The sequence below is a fragment of the Tamandua tetradactyla genome, chromosome 13, assembly GCF_023851605.1.
Source record: "Tamandua tetradactyla isolate mTamTet1 chromosome 13, mTamTet1.pri, whole genome shotgun sequence".
Taxonomy (NCBI): Eukaryota; Metazoa; Chordata; class Mammalia; order Pilosa; family Myrmecophagidae; genus Tamandua; species Tamandua tetradactyla.
This window is the reverse complement of record NC_135339.1, coordinates 29,070,667-29,095,262: the sequence shown is the minus strand read 5'-3', so window position 1 is coordinate 29,095,262 and position 24,596 is coordinate 29,070,667. Positions and strand designations below refer to the sequence as shown.

The following is a 24,596-nucleotide window of genomic DNA, read 5'->3' as shown; positions in this document are numbered from 1 at the left end:
CCAATCAAAATTCCAACCACCATCTTTACAGAAATGGAAAAACCAGTCATCAAATTATATGAAGGATAAGGGGCCCCAAATAGCCAAAGCCATCTTGAAAAAGAACAACCAAGTTGAAGGACTCATACTTCCTGATCTCAAAATTTACTACAAAACCACAGTACTCAAAATAGCATGGTACTGGCATGGTAGTTTGAAACTATATGTGCCCCAGAAAACATACTCTTAAATTTAATCCATTCTTGTGGGTGTGAACCCATTGTAATAAGCCCTTTTGGTGAGGTTACTTCATTTAAGAAAGTGTGACCCACTTCAATCAGGATGATTCTTCATCCTGTTACTGGAGTAAAATTCAGACACAGAAAAAAGCACCAGGAAGTAAGAGGCTGAAATCAGTGAAGCCCAGAAGAGAACAGAGACAACAGGAGAGGCAGCCATGGGCATTGCCATGTGAGAAGCTAAGGACCAGAATCACCACCTGCCGGACCCAGTATGCCACAGCCTCCAGGGAGAGATCTGGACATTATACATGAGGCCCAGTAGATGGAGGTTACTGAAAGATGCACTGACTGAGAAGTTGATTAGCAAACAATGGTGTAAGCATATGATCGAACACAGTGCTGCTACAAAAAGGAGCAAAATTGTGAGGCACGCAACGATATGACTGAACCTGTGGGACATTTGGTGAGGCAAAATAAGCCAGAAACAAAAGAGCAAATATTGTATATCTCATTTAGAAAATACTTATAAGAAAACTGGAGCCTGGACTGCAAGCTCTTATAAGCAGTCACATTTAGTCTGGAGTGGTAATTGTAATTTCTGGATTTTGAGGAGCTGTTTTATATATGTATAACCTGGTATTTAGAGATAATAATGAAGCTGATTGGGTCGGGATTAAGGTAATTCAGAACACAGGGGTAAGGAAGAGATTGCCTATATTTTAGAACTTCACCTACTCTTTGAAACTAAAGAAAGAAAGTTCTATTATGTCCAGAACCTAAATTCTCAGTAGCACATAATCTAACTCAACTTGTCTGGATAGATCATTTGAACAATCCAAACATAGGAGCCCAGAGTAAGAATTAGAGCCTTTAATCCTTTATAGCTTAATGTAATGCCTGCATACACCCCAGAGTATATTAAGCAAATAATCAAAAAGTATTGCAAAGTCCCTTGAGGGATGGGAGAAAAATTGTGGAACTAATAAACTTTACCACCAAGGAAACCCTAGATACTGTGCCAAACATTAGAGACACCTAAATCAATAGGCCAAGCCCTTAATCTTGAGGCTTGCTCTTGTGAAGCTTATGTAGGTAGTAAAGAAGCTTAGCCTACTTATAGATATGCCTAAGAGTTACCTCCACAGGACCTCTTTTGTTGCTCACATGTGGCCTCAGTCTCTCTAAGTCCAACTCTGCAAGTGAAATCATTGCCCTATCCCCTATGTGGGATATGACACCCAGGGATGAAAGTCTTCTTGGCCACGTGGGAGATGACTCCCAGGGATGAGCCTGGCTCTGGCACTGTGGGATCAACAATGCCATCCTGACTAAAAGGAAGAAAAGTGTAACAAATAAGCTATCAGTGGCAGAAAGAGTTCAAATAGAGTTTAGAGGTACACTGGAGGCCACTCTTAGGCAGGCTTCAGTTAGACATTGCTACCTATTTTAACTTGCCAAGCCCCAACCAAAAACATTCTTGCCAATCCTAAAGAATACCTAGCGCATTATATCAGATTCTGCAAAATTTCCATGCACTAGGGTAACTCTCCAAAACTTACAACCTCCAGACGGGTCCCTGGACCAGATAAGTCCTGAAATGCAGAAGGACCAGCCCTTCCAGAACATCAACTAGTTTCATCCCCCATTCCATATTATCAATAGCCCCTTCCAACAAGGAAAAGTTAGACTGGCCATAGCCCAAGTACCTCAAAAGAGTGGGAGAAAGATCAAAGAGGACACTGGAGTTATAAAGAGAAAGCCAGGTTAAACAATTGGGTATTAATACTGAACCAATATACTGATATTTCTTTCAGCCTCCAATATCTTAGAGCAACTAGAAACAAAAACCTAAAATTGTGGAATTGTAACCCATGCCAAACTCTGAAATCTGTTGTACAACTAATTGCTGCAATGTACTTTGAAATTTATTGCTTTTGTGTATATATATTATTTAAAGAGGAGGAGTATAATATGGAAGACAGGATTTAACAAAAAAGTATGAATGCTGAATCATTATATTGATATTTCTTTTGGTCCTCAGTGTCTTAGAGCAGCTAGAAGAAAAAAGGAAAAGTCATGGAACTGTAATCCATACCAAGCTTTAAAATCTGTTCTATAACCACTTGTTAAAATGTATTTGGGAATTTATTGCTTTTTTGTATATGTGTTATATTTCACAACTAAAAAACATTAAAAAATAAGATAACATAATTCAAACTATTTACAATATATCATCCACAACATGTAGCATACAATGAAAATTGCCTGACATACAAAAGCAAGAAAAAAAATGATTGGAAATGAAGAGATAAATTAGTCAATAAAAGCAGACCCAATTACTGGAATTGACAGACAAAGGCTTCAAAATAAATATGATTAGTATGTTAAAGAAAACAGGACAACAACAGAATATATGAAAAGGTAGAATAGAACTAAAAAGCATAATTATAAAAAAAATCAAATATCATTGCAGAACCCTATTAAGAAACCATTAGGTTCCCATTCCAATCAAGATGACAGAATGAGATGCTTTAGTTTCCATCCCACCACAGAGGATTTGAACAACTAGCAAGAACTGGCTGAAAGATCTTTACTCAAAGTTAAAAAAAAAAAAAAAAACCAACACCACAGTTAAAGGACTGCAGCAACAGAACAACCACTAAATCAAGAAAAACACTATGAAAAAATGGTGAGGTCTTGTGGCACCCTCTCTGGCCCCACCACTACACCAGACTGTCTCAGCGCAAAGCCAGTGGTCCTCCTAGTACAGATTTGGTCTCAGTTCTAGAAGGAAAAGACTGATTTCCATGCACAGAGTAACCCTCATGCACATAATAGGAGCATGGATGTCTGGTCCAATATGTCCGGTGATATTCTGAAGGACCTACTGCCCCAGAACTTGCTCTGCATGTAGAAGGTAGTTCACAAAGCTCTCTTACAAAATGCTGTGGAACAGCAGTCAAGTGGCTGCCTGGAGCAAGGGACTACTGGCTGTAGGATGTATAATGCAGTGCAACGGGATTGTGAGGAAACTATTTCCTAGGGAAGAGGGGACATTTCTATCTGTGCAAACAAGGGAATTCCTAGAGCCACATAAGCATGCCCAAGACCAAAAAAGATGCACAGAAAGCATCAGGGTACCCCTACACTTTGGTCCTTGAGCTATCCACTAAACTAGTAATATGGATAAGCTCTGAAGAAGAGACCTTACACAAGACAATCTAAAAATATTGAGAAAGGTGTTTTCTTTTTCCTTTTATTTATTAGCACCTGTTTCCTGGTATTCAAGGAAAACTCTGTCAAACTCTAGCCGGATACAAGCTTAAGGAACAGATGCCTCAGGGTCTAAATTCTAGTGATAATATATTAAAGTTCCAAAATGTCCAGAATGTTAAAATGTTCAAAATTTATGTTTTAACTAAAGGTTAAAAGACATACAAAGATTAGGTTCTGCAGCTCTGAAAGTCAGCATTACTCCACACAGCAACTGTCAAAGAAGATGAAAAAGAGATTAGACTTCAGTTACAGATATGAATGAAGTAGATCTGATTAGGAATAAAGTAAATCAGAATACAGGGTAAAGGTTGATAGTGTCTGTTTTAAAATTTCAACTTCAGACCAAAGGAAGAGATGTTTATTTTGTCCAAAATTTAAATTTTTTTTGCAGCAAATTTAATCTGTCAGGTCAGTTTATTTAAACAACCTAATTAAATGGAACCTAGAATAGGGAATGAGATCTTGTTATTTTGTACAGGTTAATGTAATACCCTAATACATTCTAGAGGATTTGGGGAAGAAAATGGAAACATATTGCAAATTCCCCTTGAGGGACAGAGGAAAAAATGTGAAAATATTAAACTTCCCCATCTGGGGAATTCCTGATATTCTCTCAAGCATTAGGGACTGCCAATTTAATAAACGAAGCCTTTGATTTTGAAGCTTGTTCTTTTTTTTTTTTTTTAAAGGAAAGACAGAGAGAAGGAAGGAAGGATAGAAGGAAGGAAGGAAGGAAGAAAGGGAAACATTTTTAAACATTTTCTTGTTTTATTGTATTCTGTTTCTCCGTTTTTGTTACATGGGCTGGGGCCGGGAATCGAACCGAGGTCCTCCGGCATAGCAGGCAAGCACTTTGCCCGCTGAGCCACCGCGGCCCGCCATGAAGCTTGTTCTTTGTGAAACTTTTTTCTACAAAGGCAAAGCTAAGCTTACTTATAATTATGCCTAAGAGTCACCACCAGAGAACCTCTCTTGTTGCTCAGATGTGGCCTTTCTCTCTAAGCCAACTCTGCAAGTAAACTCACTACCCCACCCTCTACATGGGACATGACTCCCAGGGATAAGACTGGTCCTGGCATCATGGGACTGAGAATGCCTTCTTGACCAAAATGGGGAAAAGAAATGAAACAAAATTAAGTTTCAGTGGCTAAGGATTTCTAATGGAGTTGAGAGGTCATTCTGAAGGTTACTCTTATGCAACCTTCATCCAGATATTACAAATTGCCACAGTATTCCAACAATATTCCTGAAAACCCTAAAGAATACCCTAGTCTCTACCTAAGACTCTATAAAAGTTTTACTCAGTAAGTTTATTTTTTTTCCCAGAAACTTAAGACCTCCCAATTGTTCCTATGCCAGATAAGCCCTGAAACCCAGAGGTGCCAGTCTCTGTAAGAACATCAACCAGTCTCATTCTTCTACACCATAAGGGTCGACACCCTTTCCCAGCACAAAGAAGTTGAAATGGTCATTGCCCAGATATCCCTGAAGATTGAGAGAATGATCAAATGAGAGAGAGGAGGTGTAACTGAAAAATGAAGATTTAACAAATGGTTATAACTACTGACTCATCATATAGACATTTCTTTTTAGTTTCCAGTAAATTAGAATAGCCAGAAGGAAATACTGGAAATTGTTGAGCTGTAATCCAGTAGCCTTGATCTTTAAAAATGATTGTATAACTATATAGCTTTTATTGTATGACTGTGTAATTGTAAAAGTCTTGGGATTGGCACTCCCTTTATCTAATGTATGGGTAGACAAGTAATAAAATGAGGACATGCATGAAAAAAAAATAGGTCAGGAATATGGGGGGAAAATACCCCTACATAAACTATGTACAATAGTTATAGTATTACTTCAATAATCTTTCATCAATTGTAACAAATGTAACTGCTGTTAAAAAATAGTGGGCACCAATCTTGGGGTTTGTTCATATGAAACAACCCCACAAAGGATAGGTCAAGCCTACTTAAAATTAGGCCTAAGAGTCACCCCCAAGAGAACCTCTTTTGTTGTCCAGATGTGGCCTTTCTCTCTAGCCAACACAACAAGCAAACTCATCACCCTCCCCTGTCTACTCCCAGGGGTGTGGACCTCCCTGGCAACGTGGGACAGAAATCCTGGAATGAGCTGAGACTCAGCATCAAGGGATTGAGAAAACCTTCTTGATCAAAAGGGGGAAGAGAGAAATGAGACAAAATAAAGTATCAGTGGCTGAGAGATTCCAAACAGAGTCGAGAGGTTATCCTGGAGGTTATTCTTACACATTACATAGATATCACCTTTTTAGTTAAGTTATATTTGAGAAGCTAGAGAGAAGTGCCTGAAAATGTAGAGCTATGTTTCAGGAGCCATGTTTCTTGAAGATGAATGTATAATGATACAGCTTTCACAGTGTGACTGTATGATTGTGAAAACCTTGTGTCTGATGCTCGTTTTATCTACAGTATGGACAGATGAGTAGAAAATACACTGGGACCCCACCCAGTGTCAAATCCCAAAAAGAATCTGTATTTTTATGTGACGTCCCTGACCCTTCCGCAGCGTGCACTCTCCTGGGGAATGTTTTTAGGAAATTCTAGCATTAGGTCACTCACTTGATCCTTCTCGGGAAATCCGGAGGACTCCCGCGGCAGTGCACTGCAGGACTCAGGCCTCGTCTGTCCATCACTGTCCCCCATGAGTACTGGGACACAGGGAAGGGTGGACAGAAACAGCTTGCTATTTATTAAATCACAGTGATTTTTCTTAAAAAAAAAAAAAAAAAAAAAAAGCACTTCTCTCCAGCAAGTGCTTTATTGTTGTTTAGCTGCCCTTTTTTAAGAGTAAAATTATCTCAGTGTATTACTATTTGTAGGGTATGAAACAATTTGTCATGCACAGGAAAAATTGCAGAATTTAATTTAGAGGTAAAAGTCTAAAAGTAAAAATTATAACACTATAAAAATTAGTAATTGAGACTATTGTATCTTATTCAAATTTCATTATATATGTTTAAAATATTTTTTATCGGAAGAAAACTTATTTAATCATACAGAGTTTCTATTGTACAAGTAAAACAATTTGGAAAATTACGGCATCTATTTAAAAGTGTTAACCAAAAACATATTTTCTCCCCTGCTTCTCACTACTGCATTGAAATGACCAAATGTTATAAAGCACTTAAAAGTGAATGAACCTTATCTGTTTGTAACACCATGTACTAATTTTAAAAACACAATGTGAATGGCAAAAGCATGCTTCACTGTAGCGTATATAGTATAATACTATACTTGTACAAATTTATCGATGCATCAAATCTTATATATTACTCATGAATCCATATTCATTTAATTCATCCAGAAACAAGTTGTCGAGCCATAGATTATTCAAGGTTCTGGAGATTCAGACAAAATTGCGTTCTTTAGAGTGTTTGCATTCTAATGGCAGCACACAATAAATAAACAAGGATTATCCATAAAAAAAAATTTAAAATAAACTGAGTAGATTGAAATATAGTGATCAACGAAAGGGAGTAGTAAGGTACATAGAAAAAAATAGGGGGAGCAAAGGTCAAAACATATTGTGTAGATAGAAATACTAGTAGTCAATGAGAGGGAGGGAAAAGGGGTATAGTATGTATGAGTTTTTTCTTTTTATTTCTTTTTCTGGAGTGATACAAATGTTTTAAAAAATTATCATGGTGATGAATATACTATTGTGTGATGATATTGTGAGCCATTAATTGTATACCATGTCTGGAATGTTTTTATGTTCAGAATGTTTGTATTTATATGTTGTTTCGGTTTGCCAATTAAAAAAATTAAAAATAAGTTTAAAAACATTAATATTTTGGATAGCACATTTCCTAATTACCTTGTTTGATCAGTTTAGTTGAGCACCATAAGTATAGGCAATCTTGAATAGGGCATGAGATTTTGTTGGTTTATCTAGGTTAGTGTGATACCCTGATAATTCCCAAAGTGATTGGGACAGTGAGTAAAGAAGTACTTGCAGGGTCCCCTTAGGGGAATGGGGAGAAAGGGCCAAAGAGTCAATGCCCCCATTTGGAGAATTTCTGATACTCTCTCAAGCAGTGAAGACAATCAAATCAATAGGCCAAGCTCCTGAACTTGGGGTTCACCCCTATGAAATTTATTCCTGCAAAGGATAGGCTAAGCCTACTTAAAATTAGGCCTAAGAGTCACCCCCAGAGAACATCTTTTGTTGCTCAGATGTGGCCTCTCTCTCTCTAAGCCGACATAGCTAGGGAATCCACTGCATTCCCCCCACCCCACCCTCCACGTGGGACTTGACTCCCAGGGGATGTAAATCTTCCTGGCAATGTGGGACAGAAATCCCGGGATGAGCTGGGATCCAGTATCAATGAATTGAGAAAACCTTGTAGACTGAAGGGGAAACAGAGAAATGAGAAAAATAAGGTGTTAGTGGCTGAGAGATTTCAAACAGAATCAACCTGGAAGTTATTCTTATGCATTATATAGCTATCCCTTTTCAGTTTAGGGTGTATTTGAGTGGCTAAAGGGAAGTACCTGAAACTATAGAGCCGTGTTCCAGCAGCCTTGTTTGTTGAAGATAATTGTATGAAGATATAATGCTTACAATGTGACTTTGTGATTGTGAAAACCTTATGTCTAGTCCTACCTTGTCTAGGGTATGGACAGATGAGTGAAAAAAATATGGATAAAAAATAAATAATCAGAGGAACAAAGGCTGAAATATATTGGGTAGATGGAAATACTAGTGGTCAATGAGAGGGAGGGATAAGGGGTATGGTATGTATGAGATTTTTCTTTTCTCTTTTCCTGGAGTGATGCAAATGTTCTAAGAAATGATCATGGTGATGAATATAAAACTATGTGATGATATTGTGAGCCACTGATTGTGCAACATGTATGGAATGCTTGTATGTTGTTTATCAATAAAAATATTAAAAAAAAAAAAAGATAGGGTGAGCCACAGTGACTCAGCAGGCAGAGTTCTCACCTGCCACGCTGGAGACCTGGGTTCAATTCCTGGTGCCTGCCCATGCAAAAAAAAAAAAGGAGGGGGGTAAATGGAATTAGACTGCTGTGAAATACTTTCATTATTCAGGAAGTGATAAAAGTACTAAATTTAAAGATAGAGTATAGTTTCTACAGAAGCCAGTAAGAAAATTATACTAAAATGTATAACACCAAAACTAACAGAGGAGAGAAAATAAAATTTAAAACAAGACTTGATTAATACCAAAAAAATCAAGAAAGGAGGAATAAAAAAACAAAGAACACCTGCAATACACACATACAAGTAATCAACAGTAATAATTTAAATATAAGTAGTTAAACAGTCCGATTAAAAGAACAATGGTCAGGTAGGATTAAAATAAAATCCAACTGTAAACTGTTTACAAGAAACACTTTAAATACATAGATGGGTTGGAAGTGTAAAAATGAAAAAGATATACCCACAACACTATCCAAAAGGAAACCGTTGTTCTGCATTAATATGAGATGAAGTAGACTTAAAGGCAAGGCATAGTATGGGATATTTCACATTACTAAAAAGGCTAATGCAATTCTAGATGTAAGAATGCTGAACTTATATGGACTGAGTAACAGTGGTTCAAAACATACAAACAAAAAGTTAACAGGATTAAAAGGAAAGATAACAGTATCCATAAACATAATTTGGAGACTTTAACCTCCACCTCTTAGTAACTGATAGCACAAGCATGCAAAAAAATTAGTAAGAATATAGAAGCTTGAACAATATGCTTAATTAACTTGTTCTAATAGACCTATATAAAACACTGCATCCAGCAGCTGCAGAATATACACTGGTTTTAAGCAAACACAGTTTACCAAAGTAGATCATATTCTGAGCCATAAAGCAAGTCTCCACCAATTTCGAAGTATTGAAATAAAACAGTGTATGCTCTCTAGACATTGTGGAACAGCAAATTAAACCCAAAGAAAGTGGAATCAAGGAAACAATAAAAACAAAAAGAAAAAAATATCAATGAAATTGAAATTTTATATACAACAGAAAGAATCCACAAAGCCAGAGTTGGATATTTGAAAGTACTAATAAAGTGGATAAACTCCAAGAAACTAGTCATTAAAAAAGAAAGAAAATACAAATTACCAATATTATCTACAAAAGAGGGGGACAGTGCTGTAAACATAAAAGTAAAAGAGGGGCGGGCCGCGGTGGCTCAGCGGGCAAAGTGCTTGCCTGCTATGCCGGAGGACCTCGGTTCGATTCCCGGCCCCAGCCCATGTAACAAATACGGAGAAACAGAATACAATAAAACAAGAAAATGTTTAAAGATGTTTCCCTTTCTTCCTTCCTTCCTTCCTTCTCTCTGTCTTTCCTTTAAAAAAAAAAAAAAAAAAAAGTAAAAGAGGACGTCATTAACGAGTTTATGCCAGCACATTTAAAATTCCCTGGAAAATGTAATTTACTAAAACTGACACTAGAAATGGGAAATCTGAATAGTATTAAAGTTGTTAAATAAATCGAATCCATTATTAAAAACTCTTCCCACAAAGTAAAACTCCAAAACCAGATGATTTCTGTCTTAGACTAATTTCCCTGGAAATAGACTATAAGATAGGGAATTTCATGCAAAAGGTGTTTTGAAGAGTGCCCTTTAAAGATACATTTGTAAGGAATAGAGGAAGCAGAATTGGGTAAAAGGAAAGACCGACTTCCAATGTAGTTGTCGCTGAGGCCTCAGCCATGCTCTGGAACTGGGATCGCCATTAATAATTGAATCAATTTGAGGAAATGGAGTCAGAACTTTGTATCCTCACCTTAAGTGCCCTGGAAAGGGGCACAACCTTGTTTGAGGCAGTTCCCTGCAGCTGAAGGCGTGCTCCTAGAAGGGGCCAGCTGTAAGCTGTGGGAGCAGACAGGAGACTGTCTAGGGAATTGGTGCATTGTACTAAGAGGCGGTCTGGGTAGGAATCTAGAGCACCCACTGATGTTTCATTGGTGAAATCTTCAAAAAATTTAAGTTAGAAATAATGCCAATCTTACACAATTTCTTCCAGAGAATAGAAAAAGAGGGCTCACTTCTTAACTCATTTCATGAGGCCAGCATAATCATGACATCAAAACTTTACAAGAAAGGAAAAATATAAACCAATATATCTTATAAAGATATACTCCAAATCCTAAATGAAATATAAACAAATAGAATTCGGCAATATTTAAAAGTAACAAAACATCATTACCAATTAGGATATATGTCTGGAATTTAAACATTCTAACATCATCAACATCTAACATCTAACATCTAACATGGAAGTTAAACATTCTAACATCATCAAGATAATTGATTTCACTAACAAAATAAAAAAGAAAACTCTCAGAATCATCTCAATAAATGGAGAAAAAGAATTTACAATATTCAATAAACATTAATGATTTCTTAAAATTCTCAGCAAACTAAGCAGAGAAGGGAAATTCCTTAATCTGCCATGGAGCATTTACAAGAAAGCCACAGCTAAATCATACTCAATGGGCAAATATTAAACATTTTCCCCCTGAGGTCAAGAACAACAGAAGATGTACACTTCTCAATACTTCTGTTCAGTATTGTACTGGGGGACTGTACAATAAGGCAAGAGAGAAAAATAAAGGGTAAAATATTGGAAAGGAAAAAGCCAAAATGTCTCTGTTATTCAGAGATGGCATGATTGTATACGTAGAAGATCCAAAAGAATCTATAAGCTATTAAAATTAGTAAAATTGGCAAGGTCTCTGGAAAGAAGATCAACTCATAAAAACCAATTTATTTCTATACAATCAAAAGAAAACACTGAAGAGAAATTTTAAAATATGATTTACAATGGCAACAAAAAGTGTCACAAACCTAGGAATGACTCTTATGAAAGATGAAAGATCCTCGCCAACATTTGATAGTTTCAGTCTTTTTAATTGCAGCCATTCTGGGAAGTATGTAATGTTGTCTCATCGTGGTTTTAAACTGCATTTCCCTGATGAATACAGGCCTCCAAGAGTTGACAGTTTTCCACTCACCTGAGGCTCTATACTACAAATGCCTGGTGTACAGTTTTGACCCTCTCTTCTCCAAGTCCCTTCTCTTCGATTAATGTTGTCTGTAGTGCAATCTGCATGGGTATATAAACAGGAAATATGTTTGGAGAGAGCAATACTTTCCATTTAACAGAATCTTGCTGGAGTGCTATGCTTTTTTTTTTTCTCCAAGCCTTTTACCAACTGAGGCACAAGCAATAACAAAAACTGCATTTTTTAAGTTACAAGGAAAATCATTTTGTGTGATAGCAACATGATATGTTAATTTTCTCAAAATCTCTTCTGCAATGACATTTCATTAATACTCTGGTCCATAGGTTGAATCAGTGAGGTCACAAAGATAGGCAGGAAGGGATTAGAAGAATGAAATATTTACTGACTGCACACTAGGCACACTATACTAGGTTTTACACACTTAAATGTAAGCATAAATTTTAGTTATCAGTTAATAGAGAAACAATGCTGTCAGGTGCTTTTATTTTAAATATAAAGTATTTATATTTATTTGTATTTGTATTTAACAAAGATTTTTGACCAAAGAAGCATGTCAATATACACCAATATGTTTTGCATTTCCAGAGATTTTACACAAGGGTGCAACATGAGCACATGGGAACATTCAATCTGTTTTACTCGACTTAAATCTTGAGTTGTTTTATTCCCACCTACTGGGTACCATTTGGCCAGCACCAAGATTTCCTGGTTTATCACTACTACCGAAGCTTTAGGTAAGAAACACTTCAATGGGGGAAAAATAGCAGGTGGTTTTTTTTTTTAATGTAACACGCCTAAAGCTTTCAAAAGCAGGACCTAATTTTAAAGTACCAAAGCTGTCATTTAAATAAGAAAATGTACTTAGCTTAATCAGCTCTAAAGTGAAGCTATCGTTGCCTTTTCAACAAGGCTTAAATCAAAGAGGATTATTTTCCAGAAAGCTGATTCCCAGCTTGCAGTGCACAATTTTAAAGGGCATATATAGTTAGCTTTCTACCTTTCCAAAATCTAGATGACCCCTCACTCCTCCAACCAATTCTTAGTTTTTCAAGGCCCATCATTTTCTTGCTAAGCTCTCTGCTCCCTGCTCTTTTTCCCATCTATATTCTCCCTCTACCTCCCTCAATCTATACCTAGAGCAAAGACTGTTTCTTTGCTGCATGCTCAGTTATTGACCAATCACCACTAAAAAGCCAACCTGAAGGAGAAATACTGCTCGGTTCAGCAAAACCGCACAATACCGAAGATGCTTATTCTCAGTTCTGAAATGGAATCTATGACTGCATGTCAATATTTGAGAACAAAAGGTTCCACTAGCTCCATCTTTTTCAGTCTTCAGACACAAGTTTATAATTTACTCTCGACAAGATAAAGGAATCAAGTTGAATTAGGATTAAAGAAATACACAGAAGTTAAACGTGAAGGGGAACATTTTTTTTACAAGCAGGTCATCCCAGTTACCAAAAAGCATACACTTCAGATTAATTTACAGTGTTGCGACAGAACCATATGATTTCAATGAAAATCAACACAATAATGAGACATTAGCAAAAGATCAATTTGGAAATGCTAAGTTAGGAAGCATGCAAAATTCAGAGTATAAAACAATACAAGGCCTGGTGGCCAAACAAAGACACTCCTCAGGAGAAGGTGGATTTGAAGATGCAGAACGGAACTATATAAAGTAGGAGCAGAAAGGGATGCCTCAGAGATCAGTGAATCAGTTTCCTTTTTTTATAAATGAGGAAAGTAAGCAGACAGGATTTGGTGAAGCTCACAAGCAGCTAGTGCTATTTGCAGCTACTACACATATCTAAAGTACAAGGTGATAAATACCTAGAACATATTAAGCCCACCATTTAAATAAAGCATTTCACTAAGCCCACTGATTTAAACTATTATCAAAATTGACACAAGGGGTAAGGATGAAGTTAATATAGCACAGCAGCATGTTTCACATACATATTTATGTTTGAAATTTTAAACGGGAAAAATCATCTCAAAGATTAATGCTCAGTTTTGATAAACAATCAAGTTTTCATACAATTTTCTGATATACAGCAAAATGTATTAACTTTTAAAAAATGCACATTCTTCAGTTATCTCCTATACTTTATCATGCCTTATCTTTAAAAACTGAGCACTCAGGCAGGCAGTGGTTGCTCAGCAGACAGAGTTCTCGCCTGCCATGCCAAAGACCCGGGTTCGATTCCTGGTGCCTGCCCACGCAAAAAAAAAAAACAACTGAGCACTGGGTACTTTCAACCTAAGTATTGTTACATGTATGTACATTTCAGGAAGAAACAAAACCCATGATATTTTAGTTAACTCACAGTGTATTTATAAAATGAAAAATACTTATCAAAATACACATTTCACTGGGAAAAATAAATAAAACAGACAAATGAATCTACCCAAAGTAAAAATCAACTTTGGTATACTTGGGATCTCAGGTAGCACATGAGATTTTGTTGGTTTGTCCAGAGTGATCCCCTGATGAATCCCAGAATGATTTGATCAGTGACTGGAAAAATTTGCAAGCCCCCTTCGGGGAATGCTGAGAGTGGGGAGAAATTCAACTTCCCCAAGTTGAATTCTTGATATTCTCACAAGCAGTGTGGACAACCAAAGCTATAGGCTGAGCCCCCAGTCTTGGGGTTTGTTCACATGAAACTTAACCCCACAAAGGATAGGTCAAGTCTACTTAAAATTTAGGCCTAAGAGTCACCCCCAAGAGAGCCTCTTTTGTTGCTCAGATGTGGCCTCTCTCTCCAGCCAACATGGCGAGCAGTCTCACCACCCTCCCCCTCTCTGCGTGGGACATGACTCCCAGGGGTGTGGACCTTCCTGGCAACGTGGGACAGAAATCCTGGAATGAGCTGAGACTCAGCATCAAGGGACTGAGAAAAACCCTAGAATGAGCTGAGAATTAACATCAAGGGATTGAGAGAAACTTCTCTACCAAAAAGGGGAAGAGTAAAATGAGATAAAGTGTCAATGGCTGAGAGATTCCAAACAGAGTCGAGAGGTTATCCTGGAGGTTATTCTTACACATTAAGTAGATATCACCTTGTTGTTCAAGACATAGTGGAGAGGCTGGAGGGAATTGCCTGAAAACGTAGTGCTGTGTTCCAGTAGCCATGTTTCTTGATGATGATTGAACAATGATATAGCTTTCACAATGAGACTCTGTGAAAGGGAAAACCTTATGTCTGATGCTCCTTTTAGCTACTATATCAACAGAAGAGTAGAACATATGGAATAAAAATAAATAATAGGGGGAACAAATAAAATAAATTCAGTTTGAAATAGTGGTAAATGAAAGCGAGGGGTAAGGGGTATGGTATGTATGGTCTTTTTTTTCTCTATTATCATGTTATTTCTTTTTCTGTTGTCTTTTTATTTCTTTTTCTAAATCGATGCAAATGTACTAAGAAATGATGAATAGGCAACTATGTGATGATATTAAGAATTACTGATTGTATATGTAGAATGGAATGATATCTAAATGCTTTGTTTGTTAATTTTTTTTTAATTAATAAAAAAGTTTTTTAAAAAATCAACTTTGGTAGATTTCAGTGTGGTACCGTCCATCTCAAAGCACATTTGCCCCTGTAACTCCAGAGCTGTTCCTCTTCCAAGTTAAGAATTTTTTTAAATTTTTAAACTGAGATTTTGTTGTGCTGATATTTGTTTTCTATTCCACGTCATCTTCAGCCAAGCTCTGAGCACTTAGAATTCTCTGACTAATTGTTGGGAGCTTAGTCAGAAGCATCTGGAACACTGGTAGTGGAAGAGTTTGCTGTAATCCTTGCAATAACTGCTGTGGCTGTTCACACACAGCAATTGCCTTTGTCAAATGGTCCACACCCTTCTCAGATTCGCCTTGTGCTAGTAACCCTTCACCACGCTGTATTTCTTCAGGGAAAAATTTCTGAACAGCTTCAGCATCTTTAAGGTCAGGTAACTTGGAAAGCCCAGCTCTCTCCTTGGCGAGTTTCTGTTTCTTTCTTCGCTCTCGCAGCCTGTTCTTGAAATTGGGGTCACTCCGTCTCTTGCGGTCGCAGTAAATGCAATACCCGCTGAAAAGGGCCCCCGCATGCACCGGCGGCGACCGCGCTGCTCCGACCCACCGGGCGGCGGCGGCGGCAACCCGCGAAGGAGCCTTTGGCCGCCGCATCTCAAGCGGGACGGCGGCGCTCCAATTTCACTATGTATTTTTTGACATAGGAATCAATACCTGCTGGAAATGATTACGATATTAATTTGTGGTGAATAATTAACATCACCAAGTCAACTTTTTAATATTTCATTCAAAGAAAGTTTGCTTTGGCTCTCCTAAAAATGAGTCTTTCTTATTCTTGCAGGTCTCAGCAGCCCGACTTGTCCTGCATATGGTTGCATGTTTGATTAGTGATCCTTCTGTAAGTGTCTGCAATTAGCACAGTGATGATTAATAAAATAAGTCCTTTAAAGCTCCATTTAGCCAGCAGAACTGCACAATCAGGTATAATTAATTCATCATTAATAAATCATGGCTGATTAACTAATCCGTTTATTACCAACACATTACCGAACAGCTCCCACCTGAGCACAGCTAATTTTTCTATGCTGAACAGAACTGGAAGCTAATGGGGGGAAAAAAGCTTCCCTAAAACTGCACTAAGCAGCAAGTATATTGATACAGTCAGGGAGATTCTGAAGCGATGCACATTGAAAAGTTATTGAGCTGCATAGGCAATTGTCACTTGTCAGTGGCTAAATCTGGAAGCCTGAACACCAAGTGGGTCTCAAATTTGAGCATATATCAGAATCACCTGGAGGAGTTATTAAACCCCAGATTGCTGGGCCCCAACCCTAGAATTTCTGATTCAGTAAGTCTGGGGTGGGATATGAAAGTGTACATTTCTAACAAGCTGCCAGGTGATGCTGCTGCTGCTGCTGCTGCTGCTAGTTCCAGCAGAGACCACACTTGGAGAATCACAGTTCTGCCTACACTGGGAAGGATTCACAATTGCTATGATTTACGAGTCCTTTCTATAGATTTCCGTAGTTTAAAAAACTCAGTAATAACAACAATAATCAACTTCAGTATTATATATCTGTCCTTCTGTTTACATATCTCTTCTTTTGGATTGGAAGTTCAAAGATTACTGTCTTATTTCTCTCTCTGCCCACCATACCACTGAACAACTACTTTCTAGATGTAGAAACTCAAAAGAGAACCAAGACATGCCTTGTGCATTCCTCTCTGAATTTTTGCTCACACCCCAGTGTTTTTAAGCCCTGCCCTTCATCACTCCCCTGGCTTACTCCTAACATTTAGTCACTGGCCATGATCGACAGACCAGCGTAAATGCTTATTAGCTTCTCACAAGAGGATTAGTCTGGTCTCCCCAGTTACAGAGTGAGTCCTTTGTGAGTGCTGTAAACTCCCTCTCTAATCTCCTTGGCAGCCTGCCCCCAATTCCCCTGCCCTCGATCCTGCCAGCTTCTAGCGGGCCGTCTTATACACAGGAGACAGTAAATATTACTTTGCTTTTTTGCCAACCATCCCAGAGAGCCGAACACAGATGTGCCCCACAGTCTGTGATTTCAGATCCCAACTGAGTACCTACCTTGCAAGATACATGAGAGCAGTACTAGGGAGGATTCTCACCCTGAAAATAACTTGGAAAGAAGCAAACAAATCACCCTCTGAAAGTTATACAACAAAACAAGCAAATCAAGTGAGAGAAGAGAAACACAAGGTTAATTTAATACAGTAGTTCTCAGCCAGGGCAATCAATTTTGCCTACCCCCACCCCATCCTAGGTATCTGGTGACATCTGAAGTCATTTTTGACTGTCACAACTGGGGCACTGTTACAGGCAATATTGGGTAGAGATCCAGGATGCTACTAAATATCCTCCAATGCCCAGGATAGCCCCTGTCAGTCCTGTCAATAGTCAATAGTGCTGAGGTTGACAAACTCTGCCTTACAGGAACAGAATGGGCTAACTATAATCTCATCAAAATAGAGAGCTAGGGTTGGGCAGCAGTGGGGGGTGCTGGGAAAGGCTGTTCAGGGAGACAAGCACTGTTAGGGCCCAGCCAAGTCCAATCTGGGAGAAAGGCTGAGCCAAGGAAAGTTGATAACTTACATCTCATCTAGGGGGCAAGCTAAGCCAGTATGTCTTACAAAAATGTATAAAATAATCAGGGAAATAGGACTATTAGTTGATGTTCTTGAATATTTAATAATATTAATTATTGCTAATTTTTAAACTGTTGTATTAAATACAAGCTGCACAAACTTAGCAGCTTGAAATAACACACATTTATTATGTCACAGTGGGTCAAAGTCCAGGTACCGCTTAGGAGGGCCCTCAGCAAGGCTACATTTAAGATCCTGGTTAGGGCAGGGGTCTCCTATGAAAGCTTAACTGGAGAAAGATCTGCTTCCAAGCTTATTCAGGTTGCTGGCAGAATTCAGGTCCTTGCTGCTGTAGGACGAAGGGCCTCTTCTTCCAGCTTCTAGAGGCTACCGGGAGTTCTTTACCATAAGCTTGATACTTTGCTCCCTTAAGGCCAGCAAGGGAGAAAGCATCTGCAAGACTGGTGCTCCAGTCTCATGTAACATGATCATGTAATCACATACATGTCAGCATGCACATCTCGTCATCTTTGCAGAACTTTTCTAGTTAGAGCAAGAAAGGTGATGAAATTACACAAGGGCGTGAACAGCAGGAGGTGGGGACTACGGGGCCACCTTAAGAGTCTGACAACCACAGACTTGATATTGGTATCGGAGTTACATTTTGTTAGGTGCCTGTATCTTTTACAGCTATATACTGAGATATTTGCCAATAGAAATATATGATGTCTGGGATTTCCTTCAAAATAAGTGAGGGGGAGTGAAAGTGGCCAGAAATACAGAAGATGGGCCTTGAGTTAAAAATTGTTGAACCTGGGGCATGAGGTTGATGAGGGTTCATTATACAGTTCTCTCCATTTTGTATATGTTTGACATTTTCCATAATCAAATTTAAAATAGAGATTAAGGCCGTGCATGTATTCGTTATCTATTTTACGTAAGAAATTGCCTCACAACTTAACAACCTAAACCAACAAACACTTATCACTTCAGTTCCTGTGGGTCAGGAATCTAGAGCAGCTCAGCTGGATGCCTCTGCTCAGGGGTTTCCACAGGGCTGCTGTCTCAGTGTCACCAGGACCACAGTTCTCTGGGGCTTCACGGGGGCTGGGAGAACTGCTTCCACGCTCATTCAAGTAGCTGGTAGTCAGAGGCCTCAGTTCCTTACTGCCTGGGCTTCTCCCTAAGGCTGCTCACAACGAGGCTGCTGGCTTCCCAGAGAGCAAGTGACCAGAGAGAGAGAGAGAGAACAACCAAAACAGAAGCCATTGTCCTTATTTATTTATTTATTTTATTTTTTTTAAACATAATATACAAATATGAACATTCTTACCATATGATCATTCCATTCTTGGTATATAGTCAATAACTCACAGTATCATCACATAGTTGTATATCCATCATCATGATCATTTCTTAGAATATTTGCATCAATTAAAAAAAGAAATAAAAAGAAAACAGAAAAAAATTCATATATACCATACCCCTTACCCCTCCCTTTCATTGATCACTAACATTTCAATCTACTCAATTTATTTTAACATTCCTTCCCCCTATGATTTATTTATTTTTAATCCATATGTTTTACTCATCTGTCCATAAGGTAGATAAAAGGGGCATCAGACACAAGTTTTCAAAATCACACAGTCACATTGCGAAAGCTATGTCATTATACAATCATCTTCAAGAAACATGGCTACTGGAGCACAGCTCTACATTTCCAGGCGCTTCTCCAATATAACTTAACTAAAAAGGTGATATCTATGTAATGCGTAATAACCTCCAGGATAACCTCTCGACTCTGTTTGGAATCTCTCAGCCACTGAAATTTTTTCTTTCTTTTTTTTACATAGGCAGGAACCGAGAATCGAACTCGGGTCCTCTGCCATGGAAGGCAAGCATCCTTGCCTGCTGAGCCACCGTGGCCTGCCCTGAAATTTTATTTTGTCTAATTTCACTCTTCCCCCTTTTGGTGGAAAAGGTTTTCTCTATCCCTAGATGTTGAATCCCAGCTCATTCTAGGATTTCTGTCCCACGTTACCAGGAAGGTTCACACCCCTGGGAGTCATGTCCCACGTAGAGAGGCGGGAGGGCAGTGAGTTTGCTTGTCGTGTTGGCTGAGAGACAGAGGCTACATATGAGCAATAAAAGAGGATCTCTGGACTTCCGGAGAAGATGGCGGCTTAGTAAGACGCGCGGGTCTTAGTTCCTCCTCCAGAAAAGCAACTAAAGAAACAGAAACAATACGAAACAGCTCCCGGAGTCACGACAGAGACCAAAAAGACAGCGTACCCCATTCTGGAACAGCTGAACGGGCAGGGAGAATCTGCTGCGGTGAGATACCCGAGGGGCGCACGTTTTCCCGGCCGGGGCGGCTGGCCACTGGGGTCCCCTCCACGCACGTGGCTCCCCAGTCTGACTGGGAACGTTGGATAGCGGGGCCCTCCCGTCACGCTTGGCGTTTCGGGCCAGCTGGGCAATTAGGACCGGCACTCTCCCAAGCCGCGGGGCCAGCGACCCCCGCCTCCACGCGCAGTTTCCCGGGCCGACTGCCGTGCAGACAGATGAGCGCCACGAGCGCCACCTACTGGGCAGGAAAAGAAAAACAGAGCCCAGAGATTTCACAGAAAAACCTTTCAACCAGCTGGGTCCCACACCCAGGGAAATCTGATCAAATGCCCAGACACCAGCAGAAAATAATGAATGACGCTCGGAAAATTGAAGATATGGCCCAGTCAAAGGAACAAACCAATAGTTCAAATGAGATACAGGAGCTGAGACAACTAATGCTGAATATACGAACAGAAATGGAAAAACTCTTCAAAAACCAAATCAATAAATTGAGGGAGGACATGAAGAAGACATGGGCTGAACAAAAAGAAGAAATAGAAAATCTGAAAAAACAAATCACAGAACTTATGGGAGTGAAGGACAAAGAAGAAAAAATGGAAAAAACAATGGATACCTACAATGGTAGATCTAAAGAGACAGAAGCTATAATTAGTGAACTGGAGGATGGAACATCTGAATTCCAAAAAGAAACAGAAACTATAGGGAAAAGAATGGAAAAACTTGAGCAGGGGATCAGGGAACTGAATGACAATATGAAGCGCACAAATATACGTGTTGTGGGTGTCCCAGAAGGAGAAGAGAAGGGAAAAGGAGGAGAAAAACTAATGGAAGAAATTATCACTGAAAATTTCCCAACTCTTATGAAAGACCTAAATTTACAGATCCAAGAAGTGCAGCACACCCCAAAGAGAATAGACCCAAATAGGCGTTCCCCAAGACACTTACTAGTTAGAATGTCAGAGCTCAAAGAGAAAGAGAGGATCTTGAAAGCAGCAAGAGAAAAACAATCTGTCACATACAAGGGAAACCCAATAAGACTATGTGTAGATTTCTCAGCAGAAACCATGGAAGCTAGAAGATAGTGGGATGATATATTTAAATTACTAAAAGAGAAAAACTGCCAACCAAGACTCCTATATCCAGCAAAATTGTCCTTCAAAAATGAAGGAGAAATTAAAACATTTATAGACAAAAAGTCACTGAGAGAATTTGTGACCAGGAGACCAGCTCTGCAAGAAATACTAAAGGGAGCACTAGAGTCAGATACGAAAAGACAGAAGAGAGAGGTATGGAATAAAGTGTAGAAAGAAGGAAAATCAGATATGATATATATAATACAAAAGCCAAAATGGTAAAGGAAAATATTATCCAAACAGTAATAATACTAAAAGTTAATGGACTGAATTTCCCAATCAAAAGACATAGAATGGCAGAATGGATTACGACCCAGCAATACCACTGCTAGGTATCTACTCAAAGGACTTAAGGGCAAAGACACAGACGGACATTTGCACACCAGTGTTTATAGCAGCATTATCTACAATTGCAAAGAGATGGAAACAGCCAAAATGTTCATCAACAGACGAGTGGCTAAACAAACTGTGGCGTATACCTACGATGGAATATTATGCAGCTTTAAGACAGACTAAACTTATGAAGCATGTAATAACATGGATGGACCTAGAGAACATTATGCTGAGTGAGTCTAGCCCAAAACTAAAGGACAAATACTGTATGGTCCCACTGATGTGAACCGACATTCGAGAATCAGCTTGGAATATATCATTGGTAACAGAGACCAGCAGGAGTTAGAAACAGGGTAAGACAATGGGTAATTGAAGCTGAAGGGATACAGACTGTGCAACAGGACTAGATACAAAAACTCAAAAATGGATAGCACAATAATACCTAATTGTAAAGTAATCATGTTAAAACACTGAATGAAGCTGCATCTGAGCTATAGGTTTTTGTTTTGTTTTGTTTTGTTTTGTTTTGATTTTACTATTATTACTTTTATTTTTTTCTCTATATTAACATTCTATATCTTTTTCGGTTATGTTGCTAGTTCTTCTAAACCAATGCAAATGTACTAAGAAATGATGATCATGCATCTATGTGATGATGTTAAGAATTAATGATTGCATGTGTAGAATGGTATGATCTCTAAATGTTGGGTTAATTTCTTTTTTTCCGTTAATTGAAAAAAAAAAAAAAAAGAGAAGGGATAATTGGAGATGAAGGGATACAGACTGTACAACGGGACTGGATATAAAAACTCAGAAATGGACAGCACAATACTACCCAATTGTAATGCAATTATGTTAAAACACTGAATGAAGCTGCATGTGAGGTATAGGTTTTTTGTTTTTGTTTTTTTTGTTTTTTTTCTTTCTATTATTGTTTTAATTCTTATTCTGTTGTCTTTTTATTTCTTTTTCTAAATCGATGCAAATGTACTAAGAAATGATGAATATGCAACTATGTGATGTTATTAAGAATTACTGATTGTACATGTAGATTGGAATGATTTCTAATTGTTTTGTTAATTCTTTTTTTAATTAATAAAAAAAAAAAAAAAGAGGATCTCTGGGCATGACTCTTAGGTGTAATTTTAAGTAGCCTTAGCCTATCCTCTGCGGGGATGAGTTTCATATGAACAAACCCCAAGATTGGGGGCTCAGCCTATTGCTTTGGTTGACCCCACTGCTTGTGAGAATATCGGGAATTCTCCACATGGGGAAGTTGAATTTCCCCCTTTCTTGCCATTCCCCCAAGGGGACTTTGCAAATACTTTTTTATTCACCGTTCAAAACACTCTGGGATTTACTGGGGCATCACTCTGGACAAACCTACAAAATCTCATGCCCTACTCAAGATTTCATGTACTTATGGTGTTCAATTAAACTGTCCACCTAAGTTATATTAGGACATGCACTAGTCAAAATATAAATTTTGTACCAAATAAATATTTTTTGCTTTAGTCTCACACATTCGCTATAATTTTAAATTATGAATTGCCATCTATTTTTAACACCCTGCACTACTGACATTCCTTTGTTCTTCCTCATCCAAAAACATTTTTAAATTTGTACATTTAGTCACTATCAATGTACACTCTAGGCATTCCTAAATTACACCAGCTCAGTCTTTATCGTCTATCTTTCCTTCTGATTTCATTCGTGCCCCCAGGTCTCCTCCTTCTATCATTCTCACATTCAGCTTCAGTCAGTGCACTAGCATTATCGTATTACAGTTAGGTAGTACTTTGCTGTCCATTTCTGAATTTTTACAATCTGTCCCGTTGCACAATCTGTATCCCTTCAGCCCCAATTACCCAATCTCTACCCTATTCTATCTCCTGATGGTCTCTGTTCTTAACTGAAATTCTCCAAGTTTATTCCCTAATGTTCGTTCATGTCGGTGAGACCATACAGTATTTGTCATTTTGTTTCTGGCTAATCTCACTCGGCATAATGTCCTCAAGGTCCATCCATGTTGTTACATACTTCACAACTTTATTTTGTCTTACAACTGCATAATATTCTATCATAAGTATATGCTACAACTTGTTTAGCCACTCGTCTGTTAATGGACATTTTAAGCCATTGTCTTTTATAACCTAATCTTGGAAATGGCATACCAACTTTCCTGCACATTCTGTTGGTCTCAGACCAATCCTGGTACAGTGTTGGTAAGTACCTCACAAGGGTGTAAACCGAAGGAGGTGGGGCTTTTTGGTAGCTATCTTAAAGGCAGCGTACCATAGTTCACAAGATAAAAATTGAGTGTTGTCAGAATTGTCCTTAGAGATCCCGTAAATAACCTATAAAGCACAGTGGGTAGATATATCTGTTTGCAAGCCCAACACTGCCAGTTTTTTCTCGTGTTGGAACAGATCATTGTGTTTTACTGAGCACTAGATGGAGTTGTTGTTCAAACTAGTGACATTGTTGTTCTAAATATAAGCATTTTTTAAACACCAAAATCACATTTGGCCTTGAGCATGTTATAGTTAAATTCAAGTAAATTAAGTGCGGTGTGATGTGATTCTAATGCACTGGTAAAGAGAGGAAGCTTACCATGTCTTGATGACATCTACCATTTAAGTTCATCTTGTTGACTCTCCTTTTTGACTCAGCTTTCTGACTACCATCTGACTTCTCAAAAGATTTGCAAGTGGGGAGAAAATGCTTGGATTTAATCCAATCCATGTGTACATTTCTCATTGTAAAATAACAAGTTGGTATTTTGGCTTTAAACATTAGTATATGTTAATGTAAGTCTGGTTAATGTGAGACTGTCCTGGAGAGAGATATTCATTCTTGATGTACACTTATAATAGACTTCTGAGCCTGCACCATTAAGTCCCTGGACTGTTCTGAATTTACCAAGTAACACCTCCCTAAGGGAGATGTTTGCATGGCTTGAAAACCTTCCCCCCATGTGGCACTATATTTACTGTACCCAGAATATATCTATCAGCTCCCCCAAATTTCTAGTTGCTATTATATGGAGCTATACAATCAGTTCTGGCCCACAGCTTATGAGCAGAATTGACACCTATCACC

At 38.4% G+C, this 24,596-nt stretch overlaps 1 long non-coding RNA gene and 1 pseudogene across 1 annotated transcript; both read right to left on the bottom strand.

The window, feature by feature from the left end:
• Positions 1 to 3,470: 3,470 nt before the first annotated feature.
• On the bottom strand, positions 3,471 to 24,159 carry LOC143653830 (uncharacterized). The gene is made up of 5 exons (XR_013161551.1): positions 24,108 to 24,159; positions 11,529 to 11,620; positions 8,487 to 8,522; positions 6,098 to 6,186; positions 3,471 to 3,708 (listed from the first exon to the last, which is right to left on the bottom strand). It is a non-coding gene; the product is annotated as an uncharacterized LOC143653830 (long non-coding RNA).
• On the bottom strand, positions 15,144 to 18,196 carry LOC143654525 (mitochondrial import receptor subunit TOM20 homolog pseudogene; annotated as a pseudogene).
• Positions 24,160 to 24,596: the final 437 nt, after the last annotated feature.